We start from the raw sequence: 22,058 nt of genomic DNA on the forward strand, positions 1-22,058 counted from the left end.
TCAGATCTGGTCCTTGGACCATGGTATGACAACCCCTGAGTATTCATGGGAATAATCTTCCACATTGTCATAGACAGATACATACACAGATCAAGATAAGGAGAATTATTAGAACAGGAGAACAAGCAAAGCAGAAGATCTTTGCTTCCTTCAATGAATAGATGTTGACCGATGGGATCAGAATTTTAGAGAAATCCTGAATGAGGAATCTCCCTCTGCCAATGCAAGCCAGCATCTTCACTGCAACTTATTGTCTTAGAGATGACCTGGAGTAGTGACAGGTTAAGTAACTTGTCCAAGGTAACACAGTCAGTCTATGTCAGAACTGGGACTTGAATCTAGATCTTGTTAACCCCGAGGCCAGGTAGGCATGAATACATTATGCCACAATGCCTTTCTTGAATCATCAATTTAAGAGACATTTTTCAGTGTTCTGGGCTTAAAACAATCAACTTAAGCCAAAGGGAACTTTAATTTCATTTACTAAAATAAGCCCAAAAAAGCTCTATCGAATTATGATCAGAAAATTTATTAGTGAATATAGGATGAGAAAAAATAGAAATTAGACATTGTCAATGGGATTTTTGTGTCAAATTAATATTGTTAAATCCACAAATTCTCACCATGGCATGATAGTGGCCTTATATTCTTAAAGGCTGTGTGAAGAGTATGAATTCTGGAAAGTCCTACCAAGTTTGCATGTGTATACAATGACTGGAAGCTCATTAGCAGAAGTTTGGTTCCCATTTAATTAATGAAGGAAATGAGATGCAGAGAGATTAAGTGATGTGCCTAAGGTGACCTGGGCCTGGAACTTGGCTTTCTGCTCGTGGCCCTTTTGTTCTCTAATGTCACTGCCTCTCAGTTCATTGGTTTTGACATCAGTGAATATTTACCTTTCATTTTCTTTGACTTCTACTCACCCAACTCCTCTACCACCCAAATCATCCAGAAAATTAACAATAATACCTAAAAGATACAGCAACTAGGGACTTAGGTATAGGTGTGGTGTGTTCCTGACATGGCTTCAAAAATTTCTTATTTGCTATTACACTTTAGAGGACATCAGCATCCAATTCTATGTCTCTCTGTTCTGTGGATTTGGAACATGCTTTTTTCTAATGTAGTCATTTCAACAAAATTTAACAATTCCCACAAAATGGTGTTACAGTGGAATTGGTCCAAAGCCTGCCTCTAATGCTCAATCCCTGTGTGATCCTGGGTGTAGCCTCCCTGGATCTCTCATTTCCTTCTCTGTAAAAAGTAAGAGTTGACCTAGATGACCTCTGAGGTTCTTTACTGCTCTAGATCCTATGATGGTACAAATTTGTTAAGATTCAATTTAATTAAATTCAGTAAAAATTTATTAATTTACTACTATAATGGTGTTCTGTGAGACTCCAAATATGTTGTATTTAAAATCACATGAACATGCCTAAGTCTCCCGTGAATTGTATGTAACTTGAGATATACATATACACACACACACACACACACACACACACACACACATATATATATATATACATACACACATACATACATACATGCATGCGGGGGTCTACAGACTCCCCTAATATCCCTTAATTCCTTATGACAGAGAATAATACTATGTTCTGAGCATGCAAAATTTGAGAACCACTTGCCTACTACATGCAAAGTACTGTGCAAGGTGATGGTGATAAAAGAACTATCATGGAGCGGCCTTTACCCTCAAAAGGCTTATGTTCGAACTGGGGGGAGGGGGTACATGTACACAAATAAGCAAATACAAAATATATACAAAGAATTGTAAAATTCATGAGGAAGAGGGTGTTACTAAGAGGGGGAATAAAGAAAGGCTTATGTAGGAGGGATCATCTAAGGTCTACTTTGAAGGAAGCTAGGGAGGCTATGAAGTAGAGATGGGAAGTGAAGGGAGAACATTCCAGATGTGGGGGTCCACTTTTTCAAAGGCACAAAAACAGGAGAAAAAATGTCATTTAGTGGAAACTGCTAGCAGGTTAGACTTGTTCTGTTTTGGCTCAGAGAGCAAAAGGAGGAGAAATGGGTAGAAGGTGCAAAAAGATAAATTTAGGTTTGATGTTAGGAAATCTTTCCTAACAATTAGAGATAACCCCAAAGTGGACTGGGCTGCCTTGTAAAGCAACAGATTTCCCAATATGGGAGCTCTTCCAGAAAAGGTTGAATGATCTATTGGGTATGTTGCTTTGGGGATTCTTTTGCAGGTATGGATTAGATTAGGTCCCTTTCAGCTATGAAATTCTCTGGTTCTATGAATCTTTTAACTTTCATAATGAATATCCTCATTTCATTCATTCCATTCTTCTATGATATGATGTCACATTTTGTCTCATCCCTCTGCTCCAGCACACACAAATTGACATACACAACAAATTGGTTTCCCTACTTGGTATGCATTCTTACTTGTCACTATTACTCTTAAAATATGATGCCAAGTAATTAGCATACTAATATAGATGTGGTTTGATCAGCACCACATAGTGAGAATATTACCTCCCTATACTTTTGGACCATGACGTTCTATTAACAGCTTCAAGTCATGTTAGATTTTTGTGCTGCCATATCACCTGGTTAATTTAAGCATCTAAAAGTATCTGGTGCACAGTTGGTGATTAATAAATGCTTGCTGATTGATGTTGAGCTCTCATTAACACGAAACTTCCATCTTCTTCACATGTACTATGCATTTGCAAAAATTCTTTCGTCCTGTAATGGTGCAATTTTTTTTTAATGTGAGTGCCAAGCTTTACAGTAATACTTATTTTACTGGGCTTATTATTTGAGGCTGTGAGCTCTTTCTGAACCCTAATTATGTTATCTAATATATTAGCTATATCCCTCCCAGCTTCTTGTTATATTCAGCCTTGATAAACATGTCATCTATGCCTTCATCCAAGTCACTGATAAAAAATGAAAAGAATAGTACCAGGAACAGATCCCTATAGCATCCTGCTAGAAATATTTCAGGCTGACATTAATCCATTATTCAACACTCTTGGTGTGGTTGTTCAGCCAATTACTAATCCACCTAACTGTACTATCATCTTACAGACATTTATCCATCTTGTCCACAGGGACATCATGAAAGAATTTGTCAAGTGCCTTGCCAAGATCCATGGATGTTATGTTTATGACATCCCTCTGATCTATTAGTCTAGAAACCCTGCTAAAAAGAAAAGAAAAAAGAAAAGAAAGCTAGTTTGGACGTACCAATAATCTCTTAATGACTAAATCTGGTACACTTTTCTGGACCCTCTCCTGTCCTCAGGGTATTGTCTCATCTTCTTTTTTTTACATGACATTTCTCTCTTTCAGCTGCTTCTACCTGCCTGACCACTTCTTCTCAGTCTATTTTTGCTATACTCAGGTTCAGCCCCTTGACTGGAGATGTTCCCAAAAATGTTGTCCTGGGAATTTTTCTCTCTTTATGCTCTCTTGGTGATCTTATCAGTTTCCCCAAGTTCAATCATATTATCTACGCAGATGAATCCAAAATCTTTATATCTATTATTAGCCTGTATCCTGAACTTCAGTACCAAAAGGGCAACTACTTAGTGTACATCTCTGTAGCTATCTGAAATTCAGCACATATTCAGCGGGTATTCAACATGTGAAACTTGCCCCCCCCTAAATCTGCCTCATCTCCAAACTTTCCTATTTATTATGTTGACAACACTCAACCCTTCAAGTCATCCTGGTTTGCAACTTTGGAGTCATCTTAATCTCTTTTCCCTCCCCCTTCCCTACATCCAATTAGTTGGCACGTCTTGTCAAGTCTATATCCAAAATATCATGAATTCATTCCCTTCTCTCCATTCAAAAAACAAACAAACAAACCCAACCACTGGGCTTTTATAAAGCTCAGGTTCTTATGACCTCTGTCCTTTCTGTTTGGACTCCTTGCTTCCAAACTTTCCCCTTTCCAATCAATCCTCTACATAGCTGCCAAAATAATCTTTCCAAGGCACAAATCAGGTCATATCAATCTCTTGCTCAAGAAACTTCAGTACTTCCCTATTGCCTCTAGGATAACATTCAAACTCCTCTATTTAACATTTAAAGTTCTTTATAACCCAGCTCCTTTCTCACTTTCTAGGCTAATTTTGCATAACTCTCCTTCATAGACATGACATTCCAGTCAAATTGGCCTACTTTCTGTTCCCCAAACTCAGCATTCCATTTCCCAAATTCATGCCTTTTTTTGTGTTTTCCCCAATGCTTGTAACACAATTTATCATCAACTCTAACTTTTAGAATTCAAATTTTCCTTCAAGGTTCAGTTCATGTCCCACATCCTGCAAGAAGCCTTCCTAATTGCCCTAATTATTAGTCTTCTTCACTCCCTCCCCCTCCCCTTCTCCCTCTCCGAATGATACTACACTATATCAATCAATCAGCAAGCATTTGTTAAGCACCTACTATGTTTTAGGCACAGTGCTTGGCATTGGGGGCACAAAGAAAAAAATGAAACAGTCCCTGTTTTTAAGCAACTTTACATTCTGTTGGGGGAGACCATTTGTATACATGTTAAGCATGGATAAAATAAACAGAGTCAAAGTAAATACAAGGTAATCTGGGAGGGGGAGGCACTAGTAAGTGATGGGGATTGAAAAAGGCCTTGTGTAGAAAGGGGCCCTTGAGCTGGGTTTTGAAGGAAACTAGCGGTTCCTTCTCCTGAGGCAACGAACGGTGAGGAGGCAGTGCCTTCTAGAGGTAGAGATGAAATGTCATGTAGGATGATCAGCAAGGCCATTGTTGATGGATCATGGAATGAAAAAAGGGAAGTAATAGAATATAAGCCTAGAAAAGTAGATTGGAGGGAAGTACTATGGGGATTTAAATGCTAAGTAGATACAATAAAATATATTTTGGTAAACACATCTCCCCAGCAGGAGGTATTTATTGATGGCAAGGATTGTTGTTTTTTTTTTTTATCTTTGAATTTCCAATACTTCGTATATAGTGCTTTGCACATAGTAAGTGCTTAATAACTGCTTGTTGGATTGGACTTCATTTGGCTAGAAAGTACTCATTCTCAGTGAAACTATGCTGGCTTATGGTTGTTATTACTTTTATAAATGATTCTCAAATCAACCACTTTAATCCACTATGTAATCTGGGGCAGTGAACCTCAAGATTATTGCTTCATAGTTTGCAGAATCTACCTTCCTCCTTTCCCTTTGTGAAAATTCAGGAAACATGTATTTCAAGTACTTGGAAGTATAATTTGTCTGGACCAGGAGGCTTTAAACATTTTAGACCTTTTTTAATCACTTCCCTTTGGCTTCAATTTCCTTTCTCCTCTCTCTCTCTCTCTCTCTCTCTCTCTCTCTCTCTCTCTCTCTCTCTCTCCCCATACATACATATATATATGTATACATACATATATATATATATATATTTCTCTCCCCATCTCCCCCTTCCTCTCTCTCCCCCTCTTCCTCTCTCTCACCTGAAACAGTTTACTCCTCCTTCGGCAGACTGGTGTCCTACCCCCCACTTCCCACGCCCACCCCACTTGGGGGTTTACTGGCAAACATAATGAAACACTTGATCATTAAAGCCCACTATAGCTCAGAGCTCCTGAACCTAAGAAATCCATCAGACTCATCATCCTCTATTAGTAAGAACTTCAGGCCTAACACTAATGATTGACAGCAATTTCCTCTTAATTATCTTTTTTCCTACCCTTTGCTCTCTGAAGAGCATTCTCCATGACAAGAAAATGGAATTGCATTTCTCTCTATCATCTGTTAACATTACACCATCCACCTCAAGATATGGGTCTATTTCTTGTTCTTCTGGCCCCAAACACAGATATATTAAAAACAAAAAAATCAAAATAAGACAAAACAAAAATCTGTTTTTTGAACTTGGCATTTTTTTACAAGCTCCTAGAGGGTAGGGTGATAGAGTGCACTTAGCCCTCTTGACGCAATTCTCCCAGATCTATGCCAATCCCATATTGTCCTTGGTTCTATGTTCCTGATTCCATATTTTGCATGCTTTAGCTGTAGTATGGCTGAAAGATCACTATAGTTAGAGTCTGAAGACCTGGGTTTGAACTCCAGCTACACATCTTACTAGCTGTGGGAACTTGGATAAATTAATTATCTCTAGGCCTCACTTTTCTCTGGACCAAATGATCTCTAAGGTTATAAATTTGCAATTCTTTGGGCAAGTTACTTAAACTCTCTGAGTCTCAACTTCTTCATCTTTAAAATGGGGGTAATAATATTTCTACTATCTACCTTGCAGGATTGTGGACAACGGGCATTTTAAAATGTTAGGTATATCTAATTACGCAAATTCTATTTATGAGTTCTTCTTTTTGTAGAGGGAAAAGGGATTTTAGAGGTCACTCAATCACCTTATTTTGCAGATAAGGAAAGTGTAGCCATGACAAGTTAAGTTCATTGCCCACAATTGTGTGAATAGTGGGAGAACTGGAAAAAGAACCCAACTCTACTGATTGCAGGTCGCAGGTGCTTTCCATTATACTAATCTCCCTTCAAGTTATAAGTGCCTTTACTGAGAAGAGTAATAAACATTTCTCCCACCTTTACTTTTTTTTCTGGAATTTCATGTTCTTTAACTTATTTTAAGTAAGAAATTTTTTTAAATTTAAAACCAGTTTTAAAAAATGAAGCATTGAAATCTAACAATAAGTATTAGATATAATAGTTGGTTGTGTTTTAGAAAGAGAAGACAAAAGTTACCTATCCAGATAAGTCCCAAAGGGTAGGCAATGTGTTGCTACATAGAGATACAGTATTATTTGGACTAGAATATGGGAAAAAGCAATAAAAGTTGGACAGTTCTGAACACAATATGTAGTATTTGTTATATAGGCTTTCTTGAAATGGACATTTATTGTTGTACATTTTGAATCCTCTCTTACATTCCGCTGGGCACGTGGCAATGCTTTTTTCTGTTCTTATTTTGTATTTAAGTTTATAATGTTTCTTTTACTTTTCTTATTGTGTATTTGTTTTTGTGTTTAAGCTTAAATAAATTTTTTAAATGAAATTGAAAATAAATAAGACATACAAATTATTGTCTGCACTTGTTATATGCAGTTTTATAGTGTGTAGAATTGGAAAAGATCTTATCAATCATCTAGAATTCTAGCCCATACCCCTCTTCCTTTATAGATGAACAGAGTGGGGCTTCAGAGTCAAAGTAATTTATCTAAGGTAGCAAGCACAAAACCGGGGTTTGAATCTACATCTTCAGAGGCTATTTTCTATAACAATATGTTGATTCTGCAAGATGGTGACCAGGAATACATGGGTGCTAGGAATTTTTAGACACCTTGTATGTTTAGTCACCCCAACGTTGTAGCAGGAGGAATAGTTCTACTGCTAGTGGAAGCTAAATTAGAGATTTCATATCCTTTCAGCTTCATTTCTGAGTTCTTTCATTTAGTGCAATCTTTCATTTCAGAAGAGATGATGCTGGCAACCTTCCAAGTCAGAGCCAAAATTTGAATTGTTTTCTTCATAGTGATGATGGATTTGTACTGTTTCTTCCACATTTTTTTCACTCAGGCCCCCATAGGGACAACAGCAAGCATTTGTAAGATAACTGGTCTGGGTTAAGGGTGTATAGTCTGTGACTATGAAAATAAAATAGAAATCATTTGTCCACATGGATATTGGCTCCAGGGCTTTAATTGACTGAATCCTAACAATCTGATTTAACTGGGAATATGACTTTAATTCAGTAATTCAATATGAATCTATTAATCCCCTAGTATGTGCAAAGCACCATGCAAGATACTACAAATACAAAGATGAGAATTAACACAGTACATGTACACAAGGAATTTACAGCCTGATACTGGGATATATAATATGTATACAAATAAGTATGAACAAAGTAAAATGTAATAAAGGCAAAAAAGACCTTCCTTAGCTCTTTGTTTTGCCTTACTCTGATGCACTTGTAAGGAGAGTTGATCAAGTCAGGAATGGGCCATTGTTTGGAGAAGTCTAAGGAGCACTTTCCCAGGATATGTGAACATGACCACTGGTACCTTGCTGACAGAACAAAAGAAACTCAAGACAGTTGAGTAATAGAGATTTAGGGACTCTCACTTGAGGAGTGATGCCTTGTCATAATATATAAAATCGGGCCATGTGACCAGCCTACCCCTGTCCATCTCCCCTCTCACTTTGTCTCTGCCTCATCTCTCACTCTGTTCTTTTTTCTCTCTCTTTGTTTCTCTTCCTGCACTATAGCCTCTCTGCTGTATCTTCAGAGATCTTTAACCTTAATGAGGGTCATCTTATTGTTGTGATCAAATGGTGTAAGAATGAATTCTTCTATGATTTGTGCAGTGACATATCGCCTTTCTCAACTGATTAATTAAAATAGCTCATGAAAGCCAACTGGTCTACAGAGAGCTCACTAGCACCATTGAATCCAAGAGGGAAACATCTTGATGTGCAGTAATATTAGAGTTAAATCACTCAGCAATGAATCTTTTGAATAGTGGATAGTCAAGGCTTCTAGGGAGGTTCAGAACTTTCAAAAGAACCAGACGATTGCCCTTTGGGAACTCCCTGACTTCATAGGATTTGTTTCCATTTCTATTGGGAAACATAGGAAAAAGAAACCAAGGGAATTGAACAGACACAAAACATTATAATACTACTAACGTCTATATGGATGAAAGATTTGTCTCAGCCATTCAAAAATTTAAACTTCAGCCTTTTTATTATTATTAGCAATTACGCAGCACTTTATGAAATCATACTATCTTTCAATGGCTCCCCAGGGACAAGGGAAACACTGTTATGAGTAGGCTTTCTTACCCCTAAGATCTCTCTCTCTCTTTTTTTACTCTCCGTCTCTTTGACCTCATCCATGCCAAGGTCTAATTAGGCTGCTTTGTAACCAGTAATTATATAACCATGAAATACCACAAAGTGTGGGGATGCAGAAGTAGAAACGAGAAAATAGGAAGGTAGGAAAATAATCCTAGAGTAATATAAACCACAGGCAAAGATTAGATTTGGCACAGGTTCACAGCATTTCACATCAGGTACCTTAAAATGAAAGAAAAGGAACTTTTTTTTTAAGGGAAGCAGGGAGAAGGGAGTGGGCACTGCATTGTCAGCTGGAGTGCAGGAGAGAGAAATAGAGAAATTTTATGACCTTAAGGATACACCTACATGCAGAAAAAGTTCAACCATTTTCATCAAAATGGCAGCTCAATTCAAATAACTACTAAATAAAGGGGCAAATTCTTTTAGGCTTGTTGTTAAAAGACAATTAAAATGGTTAATTCATTAATTCTGTTCAGAAATAATTTAGTAGATCTCAGTAAGAGACCAAACAACAAATGGCAACTTTTCTTTTCTTCTTTCTCTCTCTCTTCTTTTCCTTCCTGCCTCCTTCCCCCCCACCAAAAAAAAATGTATTGTGTGTCTAGTTATGCAGGGTCCATTACACTTGGTGTTGAGACATCATCAATACATCAAAGACGCTGACCTCCAGGAACTTATTACAATTTCTCTTTCTAACTTCTATCCTTTTTTTGAGGATGCCACCATTCTTCCAGTAACACAGATGGGAGTAACGCAGACTAGACTAGAAGTCATCTTCAGCTCTTCCTCCTCACTTACTGCATCCAGTGGTGTTGTGAGACTGGATACTGAGCAACCTAATTAGACCTCAACATGGATGAGATCCAAGATAATGGATGTTAAGACACTTTGCCAAGCTTAAAGCACTGTAGAAATGCTGGTTGTTATTACTGTTATTGCGATTAGCTTCCAGACACTGGGTCTCCAGTCTGATGATGACTTCATTCCTTGTGCTTTCTACTGCACTCCTGCTGAGCTAAAAAAATGTTTCTACATACAAAGATATGCTGGTAAATATTCAACAGCCAGACTCTCTGGGAGAATGTATACAAACTTATAAGTTTTATTTACATTATTAACCCTTTTTGAAGTCAAAGTAATCAATAAGACATCAAGCCCTGATTTGAAGTGATTGCTGATTTGGGGGTATAAATGCTCACGCTGCAGATTTAACAATCTGCTCTCTCAAGCCAGCGTGAGCTTTCACCAGAACACCCCTCGATTCTAATTCACAGCCAAATCTCCTTGATTTCACCCATCTAATATCTCTTACTTCTGTTCTCTGTGTTCTTGTTTAGTTGTTTTTCAGCCATATCTGACACTTCGTGACCCCATTTGGGGTTTTCTTGACAGAGATACTGGAGTAGTTGGCCATTTCCTCCATCAGTTCATTTTATAGATGAGGAAATTGAGGCAAACAGGGTTAAGTGACTTGTCCAGGGTCACACAGCTAATTTGTGTCTGAAGTCTGATTTGAACTCAGGAAGAAAAGTCTTCCTGGTTCCAGGCCCAGAGCTCTATCTACTGTGTCATGTAGTTGCCCTCTCTTCTCTGTGCTCATGACCCAATCACCCTAGACCAGTCCTTCATCACCTTTGGTGGGTACTGTTGCAACAGGCTCCCAATTGATCTCCTTCCCTTGTCTTTCCTTCCTTTAACCCAAACTTCCCACAGCTGACACACTGATATTCTTAAAGTGCAGGCTCCACCATGTTGCTCTCCTTAGAAAATTTCAGTGGCTTCCCACTAACCTTTAGGACACAGCACGAACTCCTATCTTTGGCATTTAAAGGTCTTTGCAGTCTGGTTCCATCCTATTTTTCCAGGCTGATGACCCATTATTCTCCTTCACGCTCTCCAGCCAAATTGACCTATGTGCTATTACGCATACATGACATTTTACCTCATCTCCACACTTTTGCAAAGGCTGTCACCCATGCCTGCAATCCCTCCTCACCCTCCCACTCTTAAAATCCCTAGCTCTTTTAAGAGTCAGGTCAAGTTCCAGCTCCTTCAAGAGGCCTTGTCTGCAGCCCCAAGTTGTTAGTCTCTCATTCCCCAAATTAAGCTATTTTGCATATATGCTGTTTTTACTTACATGCGAATGTGTTCTATTTCCTCAGTAAAATCTAAGTTCTTAGAGAGCAGTGAAATAAATACTAAGTTCTTATCATAGTGACTGGCCCATTAGAAGCGCACATAAATATTAGCTAATATTTATTTTTATTATTATTATTATCATATCCCTTTCTACATTTGTGCCTTTATTGCTTAGCATAGTGCCAGGCACATATAAGGCCCTGAATAAATTTCTTGTTAATTAATTCTACCTTCTCCCTTGTTTAAAGCTTTTTATTCCATCATCATCATCGAATTAAGATTTGAAAGAAGCCTGAAAAGCCATCAAGTTCAACCCCTTCATTTTACACCGTTGGGAGAAGAAGGCACATAAAGATGGAGCCATTAACCCTAGGTCACAGAAGTAATAACTAGCTGTTAGTCCAGAGACTCACTGAGCAACTACTTCAGGCAGGCATCTCAACTCAGATGTGGAGGTATAAACAAGCATCTCATTCACTGCAGGAAGAGATGTAGCATTTCAATTAGCCCCCTGCCCTGCTGGTCTTGAAATTAGCACATTTCCATCCTTCAGGACTTTTAAGGGGTTTGGAGGGCTAATATTGGAAGGGAAATTGGGGTTGAAAATAACACAGGGAAAATTTATAAAGTTACAGAATTAGTGAGAGCCCCCTAGAAGCCAGCCAGTGTGTATTAAGCACCTACTCTGTACCCAGCACTGTATTGAGGGCTTTATAAATGTTATTTCATTTGATCCTTACAATAAGACTGTGGGGTAAGTGCTGCTATTATCATCTCCATTTTATAGATGAGGAAACTGAGGCACAGAGAGGCTAAGTAACTTGCCCAGAGTTTGACAACCAACAAGTTTCTGAAGCTGGATTTGAACTCAGTTCTTCCTGACTCCAGGCCTGGTGCTCTAGCCACACCTAGCTGCCTCTAGTACTTTGGTCATCCAAGCAACTGTAGGAAGAGTTCAGCCTTGGCATTTGCTTAGAACCACTTTTTAATCCTGTCTGAACTCCCGTTTTCATTGCTCATTCTCCACATCTCCTGGCCCCAATCAGTCGCTGGATCACATTCTAGGTTTTCTAGGAATGTTTCTTGCTGTTACCTGAAGTCAGACATTCCGTCTCCTGCCATTGAGACTGCATGGGTTCCACGGCAGGCCTCCAGTGCGACTCTCCCTTTAGCTAAGCCTCTCAAGATCTTCAGCATCCTTCAAGACTAGACTCAAGCACCACTGCCTAAGAAAAGACTTTCCCAATTCCCCTGCTGTGAGTGTTCTCTCTACTCTCCAATTATCTTGTATTTATTTGTGCATATGTTGCATCTCCCTCAACAGAATAGAAGCTCTTGGAGGGAATGAGTTTTTTTTTCTTAAATTTGTCTTTGTATTCCCAGCTGTTAAGCACAACGCTTGCACATTGCACATAGAATGTGCATAATAAATGTTTACTGTATTGAACTGAATTTCTAGCTCAGGTAGATTCAATTTAGCTCTTAGGTTACTGGGAATATAAAATTGGCTTTTTGGTATGGTATTATCTCTGAGTATAGAGTGATGTACTTAATGGAAGCCCCTTCCTACAAGTCCTCTTCTGAATTATAGACCATCCTGAAAGGGCCTTGCAACTATCTCCGAAAGTAGGGTAGGTGAACTATGGCCCATGGGCCAAATTTGCTCACCCCATCCCTCTTCCTCGTTTTTGTGGACATTTTTTTTGGGCAGGGCAATCGGGGTTAGGTGACTTGCCCAAGGTCATGCAGCTAGTATATGTGTCAAGTGTCTGAGGCCGGATTTGAACTCAGGTCCTCCTGACTTCAGGGCCAGTGCTCCACTCACTGCACCACCTAGCTGCCCCGTTTGTGGACATTTCTAAATAAAGTTTTATTGCATTTAAAAATATGGAAACCATTCTTAGCTTGCTTACAAAAACAGTGAGCTTGCTTCCTGCCATATTTTGCTGACCCTTGTTTTAGATTACTGGTTCTGGAATCAAAGGATCTGGATTCAAATTTCACCCAGATATTTATCCAGATATGATCTTAGGCAAGTCACTTCACAATCAACAAAATATATCTATTAAGTGCCTCCTAAACTCCTCGCACTCTGCTAGGCCCTGGCAAATTATTACAAATAACAAAATAATCCTTATTCAAAAGGAGCTTACAGAATAATGGAGGAGATAAGTACATATTAAAATATATACAGCATAGATATAAAGTATTATAATAAATATATGTTATACAACAAACGTATAAAATATAATAAAAAAGTTACATATAACTACATAATGTCATTGTAATATATGATAAATATAGTACATAATGTACAATGAGTAGAATATGATATATAATTATATATTATAAGAATAAATAGAAATATATATAAAATGACAAATGTTACAGAGTAGTTTTGGTTAGAGTACATTAGCAGTTAAAGGGATCACGAAGAGCTTCATGCTGAAAAAGGCTCAGAGATGAAAGATTAAGTATTGTTTATTCTATGAGGAACAAAGAGAGGACCATTATCCTCACTGGGCCTCAGTTTTCTGATCTGTAGAATGGGGTGATGATCTACTGAATTCCGACATTTCGACTCTGGATCTATGGTCATATGATCTTCATCCTAATGTCTATGGGCCTCAAGTCCTACTTTATCTAAGGATTCCTGGCTAAGAAGGGCTATATCTCACCCCTCCCTATTTGACCCTTAAGAATTCCCCACTTGGGCTTCAGATATTCTTTCATGACCCGAAGGAACCTACCTACTCTAGTTATCAGTGATTCTGTGCCCTTAAAGTCTTAATTTACTTCTTTTTTTTCCTTGCTGTTAGGTTTGACTAAAGCATATTCACTAGCTATTTATCAAACATGGCCACACACTTTAGGTGAAGTTTAGTTTCTTAGTTTATCGCCACAAATTGGCATATGGGCTTTATCTTCATAAAAGGCCACATCCTCAGAAACAATAGGTCACTATAATCATTCTTATTCAACCTATTCTTTTCTCAGCAAGGGTCAACAGATAACTCTTATTCTCTTCCCATTCAAAGCCTATGACTGCTGCCTCACCATCAACCGAGCTCCTATTTCCAGTCTCCATGCTAACTTATTCTTTATCTGAGATAACAAACTAAGTACTTTGCTCGGAAACAGTGGAAAGATCACTGACCTTGGACTAAGAAGAACTGTGTTTAATTACTGGCTTTGTGATATAGTAGCTTTCTCATCTAGAAAACATGAAGGTTGAACTAGGCAACCTTTAAGATCTCTTTCATTTTTGACAAAAGGTTCAGAGCTTTCAAAAGAAGCTGTTGATTGCCCTCTGGGAACTCCCTGCCAGACTTCATAAGATTTGTTTCCATTTCTATTGGGAAACACAAGAAAAAGAAACCAAGGGAATTGAACAGACACAAAACATTGTAGGTAAGAATGACTAAGGTAGTAAATTCCACCAACTTTTCTGTCTAATGCTTAACTTTTGATGACACGAAATCCAAATAGAAGAAAGATTCTTCATAGATAGTGAGGTACTCCATTGTAATCTTGTCATTGTGCTGATGACCCCAAATCTTGAATCACTGAAGAGTCTCCTAAATGAGATATATAGTCTTCCAAAAGGGTTCTGCCTAACAATCCACTTGGGAAAAGTCAAGTGGATGAAGAATTCCTGTATTTCTGTTGGATACTCTATGGATATGCAGTTAGATAGAATTCTTTATATAGAGCTAATCCATTAGCACACACCATCTTAAATGAATACCAAAGATGGACAATTAATTGGGCCCAGAATTGAATAGGAAGAAGGCAGTAGGAAGAAATGCATTTGGGAAATACCAAGATTCTCTCTGAACCAAAGCACACCCTTTTCAATGCCGATATTCTTTCAACGATACTATGGGACTGCCATTCATAGACTACCATATTTTTTGATGAATTAAAGTTTTAAGTCGCCCAAAGGTCAATGGAGAGACATAAGGGCTATGAATAGGCTGTAATGTATTTCCAGCGAAGAACTGCACAGTAGTGGCTTAAAAGCTTTCATCAAATAGCTATATGACCAGAAGAATATCGTTAGAATGTAAACTTCTTGAGAGCAGAGCCTATCTCTTTTTCGTATTTGTATTGCCAGCAATTAGCACAGTGGCCCCTAGTAAGTATTTGATACATGCTTTCCAATTATTCACTCATAGTGAGAGTAATGAATAACAGATGGACAGCCTATATGCTCTTATAGTACCCATGTAATGGGAAGAGATGTAAAGAAATGGCTCCAACATGTGAATGGACCCTTTGAAGAGGTTTTATGGGAGAACATAGACAAGAAGAGTAGACGACAAGATGATAAAGAGTGGATGGGATATGAACTGCACCTTCGGAGCAAGTACCCACATTGAAGTACCAAGGAATCAGAGTCCATTTATTTAAATGGATACCTTTTCCTTTATCCCTTAGAATACAGAATGCATATAATAACTTACTTCATGGATACTTACTGAATTTTGATATGTCTATAAATCTGCAAAAGAGAAAGAAATCCCAACATGCAAGAGGAAATTTAGGAAGAATATTCCAATATTTATTATATCTCCTCTTGGGGTTACCTCACCTTTAGCTTGAACTTATACTCATGGTTTGGATCCTCCAGAGGATAGCTATTACCTTAAATTTCAATCTTCACTGCAAAAATTATTGCATGAGGCCTCATAGGCAGACTTTTCTTTATTAATCAGAAGTAGATGCAGTTAGTTCAAAGCAAAGGCACATAGCATAGTAACAGCATTAGCTATGTGATATTCCCTCCATAAACATGAGGTGCATTCTCCCAAAGGGCCAACAGGAAGGGTAGGCATAAAGTTAGAGTATGCTTATAGTGAGGCAAACATGGAGGGAAACCTGTGGCCACGGAGACTCATGCCTTGAATTCTTCAGGGCTCTGATGTCCTTACACTATCTCCACATTCTCCACAATATCCTTCCTGGGTCACTCAAATGAGTTTCCTGGTCCTGTTCTTCCTTGCAGCTCAGCTCCCAAATGCTTGGATTATTTGCTCTTTAAAATTCACATTTGGTAGTCTTTTTTGCTCTCAAGGGCCACACTTTGAAGCTGCTTCCTATGCCATCTATCTCTCTGTCTCTTCTGCCTGCTGAATATGTTTCCTGCTAGGCAGTTATTTCCACAATACCATTAAGGCCAAGTAGAAAGGAAAGGGAGAGAAATCCTCACCTTCCTCTTTACTGTTGCCCTCTGGTAAAGGCTCAGGAGTCACTCTCCAGCAAAGGCCCTGCCTTCCTAAATTTTATTGGTCATATAAAAGGATGGCAAGATGAACTTTTTAAAAAGCAAAGTAGAATCTTGGTCAATTCTTGCCCAGCCAATAGTAAACTGTCCTTCCAACTCCATCAGGAAAACTTCGTATCTTATAAAGGGATAACTTTGTGAGTCCACATTACAAAAACTATAGCTCATGAGCCCCTAACAGTTCATTTTGATAATCAGCCAGCAAAAACGATTAACTGAAAGCAAAGTCATTTACTGAACTGGCATAGTAATAATAGTAACTACATGACACTCCCCCCCCGTAGACCTGGGGTACACTCTTCCACAAATATATTCAAGGTTAAGGAGAAAATGGGCAAAAATTTAGAGTGAGGCACACATGTAGGGAAGGCAAGTAGCCAAGGCAACTTGTCACTCTATTCTGCAGGACCTTGATGATATCCTTTCTCTTCTCAGGATAACCTCCCACTGATCTTCCCTACTTGCATTGTCTCTGATGAAGAGGTCACCCAGATGTGCTCCCTAAGCCTGCTCCTCTCTGCAGGTCAGTTCCCAAATATAAGGGCTAATTGTTCTTGAATACACAATTGACTCTCTTCAGTGCTGTCAGGGATCAAGATTCTTGGAACTATTTCCTGCCCCACCTGTCCCTCTCTGCTCCCTGCCCAAATGCATTCTCCTAGTGGATAAATAACCCTACTTCATGACAACATGGCTGATGGAGGTAGAGATAGGGCAGAGAGTGAAATCCCTCCTTCTTGCTTGCCTTCTTGTAGATGGGCAGAAATTATATTCAACAAATCCACTTTCCAGCTGAACTCTCTTGACTGCCTGGAGAACCAAAAAGCTCAGCTCTTCAAAAGCCACCAATTGTCAGGCCAATCTTTGACTAATTAGCCAAAGGGAAGTTCATGTCCTAATTCCATTAGGGAGACTTTACAATTTTTAAAGGGATACCTGGTCATAAATGTATCTTTGCACTTCCTCTGACATGTATACCTTCATATGTCATCTATCCCTAACTTTGATTACATCTCTTAGAGTAAAGACAGGATCATCTTCCCACACCACTCCTATCTACATTCCTAAATGAAGACTTTAGGTCAAATGAATGGAACTGTAAAAAGAAGTGAATAATGACAATGGCTAGAAGGATCCTGAAGAGGTGCTTGCCCCATGGCAAGGGAATCCACACAAGGCATTCCAGAAAATAAGTCATCTATGGTTTTGCCTACTAAATTCCAGTCCACAAAGAACTGGAAGTTGTGGGGTTGCCCATTAACTGGGGACTGGTTGAACAAGTTGTGGTATATAAATGTAATGGAATACTATTGTTCTATAAGGGATGACAAACAGGTGGATTTCAGAAAAACCTGGAAAGACTTGCACGAAGTGATGCTGAGTGAGGTAAGCAGAACAAGGAGAACACTGTACACAGTTAACAGCGACATGATGATTGACTATGATAGATTTAGCTCTTCTCAGCAATACAACAATGCAAGACAATTCTGAGAGATTTATGATGGAAAATGCTATCCACATCCAGACAGGGAACTATAGAGACTGAATGCAGATCAAAGCATAGCATTTTCACTTTTTTTGTTTTTTTCTTTCTCGTGTTTTTTCTCTTTTGTTCTGATTCTTCTTTCACAACGTGACTAGTGTGGAAATATGTTTAATGTGAGTGTACATATATAACCTTTATCAGATAGCTTACTATCTTAGGGAGGGTGGAGGAAAGGGAGGAAGCGAGAAAAATTTAGAATTCAAAATCTTACAAAAATGAATGTTTAAAACTATCTTTACATGTAATTGAAAAAAGTACTATTAAGTGTAAAAAAAAATTCCGCACAAACTAGACCATTCTGTCAAAATAACTGATCTTGTAGTCCCACATAGACACAGTTTAAACCTCTTTAAAATTCTCAGTGAAGAATTTCCCTATCATTTCCTTTGGTAGTCCATTCCAGGGTCTAGCTATCAGTAAATTCTTCCCACTGCATGCACCCTAATAAAAATTTAAGTCTATTTTTCCCTTCTTATACTTAGTGGAAAGAGGAAAGCTGCTCACTGGCACCCATCTAGTACCCCTTGCTATATCTGAAGGTTGTCATTAAGTTCCTTAACCTTCTGAAACGCTAAGGAAGATATTTTTAAAAGTCTCTATTGCAGCACAACTGAAGTTCCTTTAAGAATCATTCAACCATGACAATATTGAAGGGCATATTTTTTTCCCTAGAGGAATCTGCCGTTCATCCAATGGAAGGATGAAGCACTGTTTTATATGGGGAGAAGAAAATCAATGCATATGATCCTGACTATTTAGAAGGGCAAAGAAGCTAAAAAAATTCCAAAAAGAAATTTGATCCAAATTTAGAAACAAATACAAATTCAAAGTATCTGTGTAGAGGGACAGATGGCACCAACAGGGTACCATCTAATCAGATCTAGTTAACCTAAATCCAGCTACAAAATCAATAGTACATATGTCCTGTCAGAGCAGCACCCACATAAATCTTTAAAACAGCAGAAATATTGATAAATTAGCCACGCACTAATGCTATCTGACGATTTCACAGATAAGGAAAGCACATTTTGTGGCATACATACAATAAAGCCAGCAGTAATAGATTCCTAGAGGAAGAAATCCACAAGGAATAGAGAATATAGCATTTGTACTGGTCTTTGCATCAATTCTTCTTCAAGGATCTGTAATGTTGGTGTGGATATTCCCTCCACTGACACAGATTGCAATCCTTCTGTAACCTAGTAAGTAGATGGTCTTTAAGTGTTTTTGTAGCTAGAAAAATTTATCTCTCTGGAGCCAACCTGATGTATTTAGTCTATTTTATTTTGAAGTAAATAGCAACTTGACGTTTGCTCAGTGTTACAGTATAACTCCTGTGTCAGAGATTGTCATGGCAAGAAGGATCCAAGGGTAACTTGGGAGATTTTCTCATTCTTCCAGCTCATAGTCCTAATCCAGGAAACCTGAGGAAATCCACATATAGTATCCCACCTCCCAGTATTTAGAGAGTGAATTCCCATTTGCCAGTTATTGCCACTTGCCAAACAATATTGCAGAGGAAATTTTTTTTATCTTTTTTTAGGGGAGGAAAAAACAACAGAAAACACATGAATGAGTAGCCATTTGTCCCAATCCAGTTACTTACAGGCCTGAGAATGTGTGTTCCTTTGTGACTTTGGTAGGCAGCAGATGTTTTGGACACTGCTCTCCCCAGCAATCTGATATCTGTATACTGCTCCCCATTGTTCCTAGCAGGGCCCAGCAGCAGGAATGGTTCTGTCTTTGGGGGATCAAGGTGCCTTTTATAGTTTTCTGATGCTCCCAGGTATGTTTGTATCTTGCTCACCCAAGCAAGGCTACTAACATCTTTCCTCCCAGCAAAACTTCTGTCATCAGGGAGATCTTGGCCAAAAAGAGGAAAAACATAAGAGTTCTCCTTTGCTGCAAAGAGGTTCGGGAATTTAGACAAGAGTTGAAAGTCCTAATGATTCAGTATCAGACCAGAGACTCTTTTTTTTAAATTTCAATTTAATTTTTTTTCTGAACCCAGTCCTCTTTGCCACTGCTTACACGAGTTTCTGGCCACACAACATGCCCAGAAGCAGGATCTCCTGTTGTTCTCCAGTTTCAAGACAGTCTCCATCAAAACCCTAGGTTCATATAAACTGTCTTTTAAGGACTGTCAGATAGAAAAAGAATTAGAGATGTTCCACTTGGACATGTGTAGGTCCAATACCTGGAAAAAAACTTCTTACCAATTCGAACTATCCCAAAGTAGAATGGACTAGTTTGAGAAATTGGATTTCCTTTCCCTTGAAGTCTTCATGCAAAGGTGCAGTGACTAAAGTTCTGTGGATTTTGTCGAGGAAATTCTTGACAAGGTTCGGATTGAACCAAGATGCTGAGCTTCCTTTCAACTCACATTCTATGGTTTTGTGAGCACAAACCTGATGTTCTGACCTCTGTGAGGAATTCCTGCATGCGGACAGGGCCCACCTGTTAATGAACTACTCCAATTACTCTCTATTCAGCTTAGTTTTAACTCCAACTAATGCAACAGCTGTGCTTCCAGCAGTCCCTGGGAGGCATGCTTTCAAACGGAGACCACTTTCTCATGTTGGTGATGCCAAGGTTGGGGTCCAGCAGGCACCGTGCTGGAGCCAGCTGTAACCAAGCCAATTAAATTTGCACTCAACGGCTCAGAAGTGGCAAGCGCTACAGATATGGGTTTGGTTTATTCTTTTATTGATTGTCTAGATTTTTTGAAAAGGTGTTTGTAGTACAGATTAAACTTAAAAATGTGTGCATACATAATATCCCTTCCCCAAGACCTCTCCCCAGCCCAGCTGCATTTACCAGTACACCCCTGTTTTGCTCTATAAACATTGCTTGAGCTCATCAGGAGTGCAGTATACTGTTCAGGGAATGGTAAGCACCAGACTGGAGACCAATGATGATGATGATGCTAAAGCAAGCATTTATACAGTACTTTGAGTTTGCAAAGTGCTTTACATCCATGATCTCATTTGAGCTTCACAATATCCTTGGGGTTGAAGGGAGGAGGGGAAAAGATCTCAGCAGTCAGTGTTTATTAACAAAGTCTGTTTATTAAAAAACACTGAATGTACGTTATGATGTTTGACCCCGCAGCAAGACTTGAGTTCAAATCCTATCTCAGGCACTTACTACTTGTGTGACCCCGGGTATGTTACTTAACCTATCAAAGCCTCAGTTTACTCTGCAAAACAGGGATAAAAATAGCATCTACCTCACAGGGCTGTCAAATGGGATAACATACGTACATCTCTTTGCAAACTTTGAAGCATCATATAAAAATAAATAAATGAATGAAGAGCATTATAAATGCTGGCTCTTATTGTGTGTCAGAAACAGAAGCTGAATCCAGGCCTTTCTGATTCAGAGGGCAGCTGTCAGTTCTTATTAAGAATACAGTGGCCTACTGACCTGATCAACAAAGAAGTCTTGAGGAAGCTCAAAAACCTCTGCTAGGGAAGCTGATCCACCCGCTCAGAGTAACACCAGCAGTAGTATCCTTAAACCCTTTTTCCTGCTAGAGGGGAGGTTAAATATCAGCTAGCCACCAGTTCCCCAAGAATCTTCCCCCAACTAACATAAATCAAGACCAGCCCCCAGGCTCCTCAGACCCTTCTCCTAATTCCTGCTTCTGAGTGATACAGGGAAGAACCCTATACAAATTCACCAGGTTGTACAGATGGCGAAGCAGGTGTTCCATTTCTTCCCAGGTGCCTGATTCCATCCGGGGACCCATGGGACTTATTTCCATAGTTTTCTCTGACTGCCCTCAGGGTTTTGAGTATCTCCCATAAAGCTGGCTTGCTTTACTGTCTTTTTGTGAGCTCCATGTTTCCTCGTACTGGATTTTTGGTATTCCCAAACTTCTGAAGTCTGTATTAGGACAGTCCTCTACTCCATGTCAACTGTCGACTTCAAAATTATACAGAAATAATATATACCAGGTCGAGCAACCTGAGACAAACAGTGACTCTGGCTTAAATTTCCTGTATGTTTAGCCTGTATGAGAGGCAAAAGGATGAAACAGATTGTAAATTGACCTTGGTTGTTGGGCAATTTCAATTGTGTCCCACTCTTTGTGACCCCATTTAGGGTTTTCTTGGCAAAGATAGTGGTTTGCCATTTCCTTCTCCAGTACATTTTATAGATGAAGAAACTGAGGCAAACAGAGTCAGGTGACTTGCCCGAGGTCACACAGCTAGTATATGTCTAA

Source organism: Trichosurus vulpecula, chromosome 5, assembly GCF_011100635.1.
Source record: "Trichosurus vulpecula isolate mTriVul1 chromosome 5, mTriVul1.pri, whole genome shotgun sequence".
In the NCBI taxonomy this organism is placed as follows: Eukaryota; Metazoa; Chordata; class Mammalia; order Diprotodontia; family Phalangeridae; genus Trichosurus; species Trichosurus vulpecula.